Source organism: Coturnix japonica, chromosome 2 (assembly GCF_054131305.1).
Source record: "Coturnix japonica strain WE chromosome 2, WE-NBRP24, whole genome shotgun sequence".
NCBI classification, from domain to species: Eukaryota; Metazoa; Chordata; class Aves; order Galliformes; family Phasianidae; genus Coturnix; species Coturnix japonica.
In genome coordinates, this window is record NC_140664.1 from 52601354 (window position 1) to 52611353 (window position 10000).

Here is a 10000-nt window from a genome sequence, read left to right on the forward strand (position 1 = left end):
GGAGCAGCTATATGTATTCCTGAGACTTAGTTATGAAAAAGGTGCCTTTTCGTGGTGGGGGATAAGTTAGCTGCTCCTCGTTGGTGGACAGGGTTGTTTTTTTTTTCTCTTTGATTTTTTAGTTTTTTATCTTCTTTTGTGTTCCCTGAAAATAGCAATCGTCTGAAATCTTTATTTAAATGCTCTGAGAAATCAGAGAGAGTTTGCAATGTGATGAAGGATGCAAATTTAGAATCAGTGCTGGTAATTTTTTAATGGGCTTTTTTTTTTTTTAAATATTATTTTTATTTTAATATATACTCGTGGCTACAAGTTTTGCAACATCCTGAGTTCAAGAGAAGCCACAACTGATTGGACCTCCAGGAAGTGCCCTGATGATAATCAGCCCAGTGTGCAAGACAGAAAGGCTGATAGTCAGAAATTGCTCTTTAAAGCAAGACAGACTGTCAGTCTTCAGGAATAGTGGGGAATGGCCTATTTATGTAATCAGATACTAAAGCTGGGAAGAAGCTGTCAGGCACATTCTTGTTGTGTAAGCAGCAGGCAAACTGTGCTTTATCTGACAGACAGTGTGTAAATCTGTCCATGCAAAAATCCAAATGTTTAGTTTGCTTCTAGTCACTGTAATAATCTGCTTATTTTCTTTTGCTAAAGCGATGACATCATTTAGCAGAATGCACAGCAGACAGGAGTCCTAGATAAGGCTCTGTTACTGTCACTCATTCACATCTTGATTGGCAAGGAGATAAATAGAAATTTACTAGAGGTTTGCTTCCAGCTAAAAGAGCAGACAACACCCTAGGATAAGAAGAGCAAGTGTGTTCAGCACCCACAGTCTTACAGTTTGAAAGGATGTCTAGAAATAAGAGTCCTTCAAAATTCAGTGTGAAAATTTGGAATGTTATTAGCAGTAGCTGAGCAGTCTTCCTGGAAGGAGAAGCACACATGCATGTACTCTGGGTACATATGTTAGTTTCACTGTTGCCATATTGAGGATAAGTCTGATTTCTGAAGGTTGAAGAGGCTGATGATGGTTTATCACCGATGACAGTGTCATTTGCTGATGTTTCAGCATGGAAAATATCCTAATTTTAAATCTACTATGGTTGACCATACAGTATTTGTATCTTGGAAATTATTATTCAGGAATGGTTTCATATATATTCTCTGGCCCACAATATGCAACCCATGATCTAAATTTACCAGATAAGTTTTTCTTGGTGGCAGGGATATATTTTGATAGGGATAGACAGGAAAGGAAAACTTGGAAAGAAAACTACACTGTAATAGGAAAGATAGTGTAATCCTTTTTAATGGCATTTAATCTCCTAAATCTTCTGATTTCATTTAATTTTAAAGGGTAATAAAATATGATTGAGATACATCTGAAATGTAGTTTAATGAAAGTAACCTGCTGTACTGAAAATCTACTGTTTTGTCAATCTGAAGATTTAAGATGAAACCATACAAAATGGAAATGCTTGGATCTGGACGCTACTGTTCTTCCAATTTCTGTTGCACATATATTTTTTTAAGTAGGTAGTGCCAGTTACTTAAAAATAATAATGAAACATCTTTAGAATTCACAGGCACAATCTTGAGAAATTAATCTGCAGGTCACAATAAGGGAAGATGTAACAAAAACTTGACCTATTAAGAGAACATACCTGGCAGAAGAATGCATTTCTATGCAGAAAGTAAATTGTTCATGTTCCTATTGTTTCCAAAATGATAGAGATCATAAAAGAACAGCTGTTAAGAGCATAATGATTTGTGCAACAGTACTCTGCTTCTCTTGTGTTTATATTTAGAAGAAGTGCATTTTGAAATAGTAAATTGGCTTAGGAATCGCAACCTTGAATGATAGTATCTTAATTAAAAATACATGCATATCTTGGTAATGTTACGCACCTCCTCCTTTGAAAAATAGGAACTGAACAACAATTAAGCACTTTCCATCTGCTAATTTCTGTTTAATTTCAAAGAGTTCACCTTCTGAGAAGAAGGCTTCTGCTGGCGCGTTAGTGATAAACATTGCATTACAATAGTGATAAATACTGTCGTACTGTCCAACAGGCTTTTTTTTTTTTCCTGTCGAATCCAGAGACATTTTCTACAGAAATCTTAGTGTATTTTAATGAGATTGTGCATCAGTTTGTATGCTGTGCTTTAGACATATTGGCTTTAATTATTTTTAAATGCACAATTTTTACAGTAGACAGAATATATATGATTTAGGACTCACCACAGCACTCTGAATATCACTTGGCATGTTAGCAAAATGTGTGGTATTAAAAAGACCATGAATTTTAGCAAGATATTCATTATTTTCTCAGACGTATAATATTCCTCTTTGCTCTCAGTTCTTCTGTTCCACATGTGCAACATTTTGCATGTTATATTAAAACAATTATATCAGTCTTAGCATCTCGCGCTGTATTGTGGTTCCACTGTTATCACAAATAATACTAAGCCAACCTAATTCAGCATTTTATGCAAACTGAGTCCTATGGTATTTTGCCTGAGTCACAAGGAAACCAAAATGAAATCTTGCACAACGCAGTTTCAGAGAGGTCTTGATAAGCTGACAAGGGTTAAACTTTGCATTTTGTACAAGTGCTATAAAATCTTTTAAAGTCGGTATCTTGTCTTCTCCTTGCTGCAATATCAGCAAAATTTTACTTAAGTTATTTTACTTCTTCCAGTGTTGTTGGCAAAGTGTGCTGAATGCTATGGCCATGGAAAAAACCCTGACAAGGAAATAGATTGAAACCACTCCTGTAAAATGAAAAAGAGTGGTTACTTCGATTATGTGATCTGAGACACAATAAACAAACAGATGAAAAGTAAATGAGAATTTGGAAACTCTGTTTTTAATACACTACTAATTTGTTAACAATATCAGCTTGATATACTTTATCTTAGTCCTTTTGACAAGACTCATTTTGTCATAGCTGTAGCATCATCACAGAGCCTGATCTAATACTTATAGAACTCAGCATAATCTCATTGACTTCAATACAAGTTGAATTGGACTAATAATGAAAAATCGCATTATAATAATATTAGGTTTAGAAAAAAAAATAGTGCTTATAGCTGATTTAAGTCAAACTGAGTTTGTCTGATATTTTACTGATGTCAGTAAGATCATAATGTAAGTTGGTATTGCTCTGCTGTGACAACTGTGGGCTCTTATTCCTAGAATGTATTAAAATCACAAACCAACAGTTATTCCCTTAAAGGACTGTAAAGATATTTCTCTAAATACAATAACAAAATAAGTAACTTTGTAGAAACCAATCTATAGAAAGTTATCAACCCCAGAGATGAAATAAAAGGCATATTACCATTTTTCTTGTTTAAAATTTTTATCAAGTCTGTGCTGTGTTATTTTCAGCATATAGTCTCATTTTTCCTTTAGGGGATTTTCTGGTTTTCTTTTTGAATTTTGTTGTAAGTGACAGGTTTATTTTATTCAATATGATTTCATGTGAAACTAAATTAAAAGCAGTAAAGATTAAAGAAAAAAAAAATTGCCAATTTAATAAAAAATAAATAGTTGTTGTTTTTGTTTTTCTTAAATCCAGGTTTTGATCTTTTCTTTGCTTTAAAATACCTCTTTAACTGAACAGTCTGATTTAAACCAGAACCGAACTAATACAAAAACACAAACCTTGTGAGAATTCTGCAAACCTCCATTTAAGAAATCTTCTATTGTAGCTCTAAGGAAATTTTCCCTTCTTCCTCTTCAGTCTATGAAAGCACAGTAAGCCACACCTCCAAATGAAATCAGTTTTTATGAGTTGTGATGCTGGTAAAACAATTTATTAATTTATTTATTAATTATTTTTATTTTTTTACAGAATACCTTAAAAGGGAAGTTTTCAAAATCCAAGTATTTATTTATCTATTTATAAGCATTGCAACAGAAGGTTATACTGTAATGACTCCGTATTAGAATCAGCTCATGCTGGGGAGGTTTACAAACAAACAGTGAGATCCGGCCTTCTCGCAAGCAGGTGAACTTTTCCTGTTGGTACATGAACTCAGGTTAAATTTACCCACCAGATATGCGCTGTTGCTGGCACGTGGGTTTGGATGACTCTGAGAATAGAGGAAGTCTGAGGCATGGTACCATATGTTAAATGCAATTAAGAAATAGTTGAACCATAAATATATAGTCACTCACTGTACTTTCCAATATTTTTGCTTGGAATTAATAGGAACCTTTTTTAAGACAGGTGAAGCTGTTGTAAAAAACCTTGCTGTGGGTCACCTTCTCAGTGGACCCATGTCCCTGGGGCCAGTCTATTTCCTCAGTCTCTGTTAATCTGTCTGTAATGGGCAGATGCTCCCAAAAGATTTAGGGCTGCAGGGGGTCAGCCAGATGTGATAGGATAGAGAGTACCCAAAAGCCCACAATATGCTCCCTCAAAAAGATGGAATTTCTGATTCCTCAGCCTCATTTGTGCTCCTTATTTTCCTGTAACATCTGATGAAACCCCAGCTTGAGCAATCAAGCAAATTAATTTTTGTCCTGTAAGTAGTGAAATTTTCCAGTTTTCCCAACTTTCTGCTCTACTGAGATACAGCTTTCTGAAATTAGATGAGCTCAGCAGTTTATGGAAGGAAAAGCCTTGATTCTCACCCTTTTTCTTTGTAAAACCTAAGGTCTGCCCTAATTTTCAGCTTCTTAAAAACATTGTTTTCTCATCATCTCTGACTACATAAAAACAGCTGTCTGTCAGTATGTAGAGTCTTTATAGGAAATTTCAAAGGCTGCTTCAGCTGTAAATGTGAAATGAAAACACAAAACAACCCCTAAAAATCCCTCCTCTTTCTTCTTGATGATGTTGCTGAGTGCAATGTGCTTGACACCAGACGTTTTTAGAAATGTATGGCATGGTGTAGTTTCTCTGATACCATACCACTTCGCTGTTTTACAAGCTTCAGCATGTCACAGATTAAAGCTTTGTTGGATGCAACAAAGCTGGCAATAAATAAACTTTTCTGATGTCACTGTGACCTAAATTAAACTCATTGTGTTTCCTTTGTTTTGTTAGCAAAAGAGTAGTTTTCATCACTTTTGAGAGACCTCTAGAGTTTCAAGCAATGTCTTTTTTAATAAATATTTTAATATGCTTGGAAATTAATTGTGGGTCAGAGTATCTCCTGGTATCTTGCCATTAAATGCTGTTGGGTCATTTTGGATGCAAAGGATAGGATAATTTAACATGATAGAAAAATAAGAAATGTGAGAGTTGTCAAATTAGCTGGTTGCAAATGTCCAAAGGCATGCTGTGCTTCTCTTTTTCAGCACTTGATGAGTGTGTGGAGATGAGTTTTAATTGTGTTTTAAAACTGTATGCACTTGAACATACATACGTTCTGAGTACCACTCAGAAGCCTGAAAGGGATATGTTAGTGGTTAGATTTGATTCTTAAGGCTAGTCAGGTCTGCATCCCAACGAGGAAATTTTTCATGGGAAATATCTGCTCAAAGCTTAACCTGTTAACTTAATATACAGTGAAGTTAGCAGGCTGCTCCTGCAAATGTGCACGAGAAACATAGATAAACTTTTAAGTGAATGGTTGTTTTGTTGGGAAAGGATGATAAGATTTAGCTGACAATTAATAAGTATAATTTTTATCAGGCATCTATCAGTCTGCAAGTTGAATGTATTTATTCTGCTGATGTTGCCTATTTGGAGCTGTCCTAAAGATGCAAGTTTCACTACAGCCTTTGGAGCATACATGTTGTGTCCCTGCTTCCTGAAAAACGTGCCAAGATTTGATATCAAAACTTACGGTCTGCATTCCCACTCATCCTAGTGGTTTGAGTTTGATCTTCTAACTCCATGACAATCTGTTATTCCTAACTATTAAAGACCTGTGTTTAAAAACATATGGATGAGTCCCATTCCGTCTGATTTATAGATTGAATTACAGTTCTATTTTTCCTCTCTGTTCTTCCTGTGCCTGAACTCCGCAGGCTACTTGTGCTTATGTAAAATAACCTGTGGAGCATTTGGTCAAGTGATTTATTTTCTTCTACAGAATTCAAACTCTTGCATCCTTTTCTTTTTCTTTAATCCCCTCAGAATCTAATACAGATCCATGAGATTTTCTGGAATAAACTTACCTAGAATGTGTTTAGGGAAGACCAAGCTTTCCTCAGGTAAAAACATCAGTGATTAGGCAGTATGCACTATAGGCACAACTGAGAAATTTGTGGTGGGGAGCTGATTAAAGGTAATGGAACTTCAATAAATAAATAAATAGCTGGTTAGATAAGCAAATAGATAAATAAATAAATGAAAATTGTTCCCTTTTAAGAACTGTTCCATTAAATTGTGCAAATCTGGAAGTTTTTTATCTTTTATCCCAGCATTATATTCTAGAATCCTGTAGATAAAGGAAAAAAAAAAAAAAAAAAAAAAAAAAGTGTTCAAATGCAACTCTGAGGTTGTATTGGTGTACAAGACTTTGAAGTTCTATAATATACAGATGTTCAGGTTTTTCTTTTTTTTTTCTCAATTATATATTTGTCCTAGTAAAACCTCATAGAGTAGTGTTAATGAAATGTGCCTTTATGTGCATTAAACAGTAGGCTGTGACACTATTTTAAGTGATTGTGTGTTATAAAAAGCTTTGCAGCAAGATTAATGCTACAAAATTGACAGAATATTATAACACTGTGGAAGTTGATAAATTTTAAACTTTCCATTATGCTTAAATGAATAAAATGAGAATCACAAGGCTGTGCTTGGTGGTTGCATCACGTCTTTCAACTGGTTCACAAGGCTGTTTTCCCTGCAGAAGCACCCTTCAGTCCTACTTCGCTTGTACTTGATTCTTTCTCAAAATGTTTTTAGTTTGGAAGATAGAAATATAAAGGGAGATTGTGTTCTGAAAAGCAGTGACGTTAAAGATCTGACATCTCAACAAAGTAAATGATAGTTTTCAGAGGCAGCAAAGCTTGTAAAAATAAGACTAAATTTTGACAGTGTTTTACCTTAAACTGTTCTTCAGATAAGGCAGAAATAAAGAAGCTGCAAGTGTCTACTCTTCTAACTTGTGTTTCACCCCTACATTTGTTCACCAGCCAGTAACTTCAGGCCTACATTTTCCTGTGCTGTGCCCCTGAGTCAAAGGCAATGGGCCAGCTTAGTCACTTTTGTGAAACAAGGCACTCGGCTCAGTGTGTTAGGACAGGTACATTTGAAATTGGTGGTATTTCGAAGCTGTAGCAAAGGTCAGGAATTGACGAGTGTAACCTATTGCTGATGCACAAGTCACAGAACAATCTTATTTAAGGCTGAGTTGAGGTGATGGCAGTTGCGAAAACACTTTTTTCCCCCACAGAACTGAAGATACTCAAGTGCTGATAAATGCAGAAGCCCTTGATGTCGTTTCTGAGAGACTTAGCAGAATATGACAGTCAGACATTGAATCCATTATGATGCGTCAGTTGAATGTACCATACTTTCTTTCCTTCTTTTTTTTCAAGGCTGTTATATCTTACCTCATGCACTGCTCAGATTTCTGAGTTGCATTTGTTTTTCTGTTATTCTTTCACACAAGTATCTTTTTCAGCAGAGAACTGCAAGATTCAAAAATTTGTGGATGCTCCATCCCTGGAGGCATTCAAGGCCAGGCTGGATGTGGGTCTGGGCAGCCTGGTCTGGTGGCTGGTGACCCTGCACACAGCAGGGGGGTTAAAACGACATGATCTTTGAGGCCCTTTTAAAACCAGGCCATTCTTTGATTCTGTGATTTTCTTAATCATTTACAGACATTTTGTTTTTACGAGCAACAGGTACAGTTTAGTGATGAAACTACATTTAAAAATGTATACGCATGTATATGTCTTTGCTCAAGTTGTGAGATACCAGAATAAAGCTAAGTAGACACTACTTGTTTCAAGAACTTAAATAAACATATTCTCTTGGTGGAAGTGAGACTGCAAGTTAAGATCATGGTCTAGCATTGACAATCTGCAGAAATGGTGCAAATGGCACGCAATTCAGCATTGCTTTGAAATGCGTTGCACTGCTTTCCACATTACTGCCACTTTCAACTCGTTAAATATTGCTTTGCTCACCTTAAATACTTTAAAGACTACTGAGGGTGAGAATATTTCCTTTCTATACTTATCATTTAGTAAGACTGTCTTTCTGGTAGGTGCTTATTAGGAGGATGTGATAGGATCAGTATGAGATTGTATCATTGCATAGACTTTGTATAATATTTGAGCTAGTAGCTGTCTGGATTCAATGCTGAAAGCTTGCTATGAAATTTTTAAAGCCCCTTCCCTGCCTCCCCTGGTAATTTGAATGATTCAGGTCCTGAAAATGCAGTTTTCAATCAGATTTGATGGCCTAAGATCAATGTAGTTTCTAATGCATAAATACTACTTTGAAACCATACAATTCTTATGTAACCGTACCTTGAAGATATATGGGCTTGAGAAGAGAAAGAGGAAAGAACATGCATCCTAATTTTATATAAAACGTATTTTTAAATAAAATTTATGTTTTCATTGAGATTTCCCTGTTGGCAGTTTGTCTGTTTGTCTGTGTAGAAAGTTTTAGGCAGCAACAGCAGGGCAGATAGCAAAAATGAGTCTTAAGATGGAGGACGTTAATAAAAAGATGACTGAAAGTATGTGTGAAAAAAGCTAAGTGAAAGTAGATAGGGCAGATGCTGATGAATTCTGATATATGCTTTCATCCAGAAATGTGAATTTAACCTGGGATTTATTAGGTTTCTTGTGTCATCAGCAACTTTTTGTGAAACCTAATGCAGTCCCTGGTTCGTCCATTGGTCCACATAAAAGAGAGCTGTTGTCTCTTTTATGAGTGGTGGCAGAAGTTTATGCTGGCCCTGCTTGATCATGTGAAAGCTATTATTTTCACAACAATTTTGAATTAGTTGATTTTGTTGTTATTACTTGTTCAGTGAAGAAACATTGAAGTGAAGACTTGAAAATTAAACCTGGAGCTCAGGCATATGGGTTACTTTTCAAATGGGAAAAAAAATCTGTTGAAGAAAATGGCATGAAAAGTATTCTGATAGAGAAAAGCCTTTTCCTCCAAGAGATGCTTGTAGAGCAGCACCATTCGGTGCATTGTGTGATCCAGGAATACAGAGGGAGGGGAAAAAAAAATCATTCTTAGTTAAGCTCTGCGTGGATACGTTCATTTATGTTCTTTGTAAAGTGCACTCTACTGCTGTTACCAACTAGTCTGCGACAGTGGGCTATGCCACCCCTACTTCCAAGAAAATAATTATAAGGGCACTTATTAAGTGTGGGTGTGTGCGAAATATCAAGACATCACCTGTTGGTATCCTGTGCTTGAATAAAGCCATTCAATATACATGAAAATATAAATATTACTCTTACAAATGTTGATCATTCATTTCTGCATTAAAATTCTGATGCAAAAGCTGAAATACAAACTTGATGAAATACTCAGTCTGCAAACAGTGAAACTAAATATGCCTGATTAATAATTATTTATTTTAAAAGTATGTATATTGAAGTCTCTTAGCTGCTCTGTTGTCTCCTAATCTGAGATAGGTAGAAATCACTGTCACCACTGAAGCCTCTTTTCCTGTCCTTTAAAGGAGATGAATACAAAAACAACAGCAAAAGTAGAAGAGAAAAAAAAAAAAAAAAAAAAAAAAAAAAAAGAAAAACCAAAAGGTAGCTTAAGAAAGGTCAGAAACCTTATTTGGACGGCTACCAAAGGCATGCACAGGGGTTAGTTACAGATGGAGTTGCAGCTTTAATTCTGATTTTTCTGGCTTTTGTCACTTCAAAGACAGACTCTCAGTGTTATTTTAACATTTTTATTGTGTGTGAATAATAGAGTACACATTGAGGTTCAATAGGTGCAATACTGTTAAATGTACATCTTGGTGGATTTAAAAATGAGGGATTTATTTTGTCATTCATAAAGTTGTAATACAGTCTAGAGAAACTATTTGTTAAAAG

At 35.4% G+C, this 10000-nt stretch overlaps 1 protein-coding gene across 5 annotated transcripts in view; it reads left to right on the plus strand.

Moving 5' to 3' along the window:
- The window catches only part of ZNF407 (zinc finger protein 407), a 329424-nt gene that overhangs the window by 183112 nt on the left and 136312 nt on the right, over positions 1 to 10000 (plus strand). Inside the window, exon 5 of one of the 5 annotated variants that reach the window (XM_085539784.1) lies at positions 1 to 9654. This exon is cut by the window's left edge and continues 7976 nt beyond it. The exons of the other annotated variants lie outside the window; for them this stretch is intronic. The gene's annotated coding sequence lies outside the window, so the exon portion shown is untranslated. Of the gene's footprint in view, positions 9655 to 10000 lie in introns of those variants that run through there. 5 annotated transcript variants of the gene reach the window in all.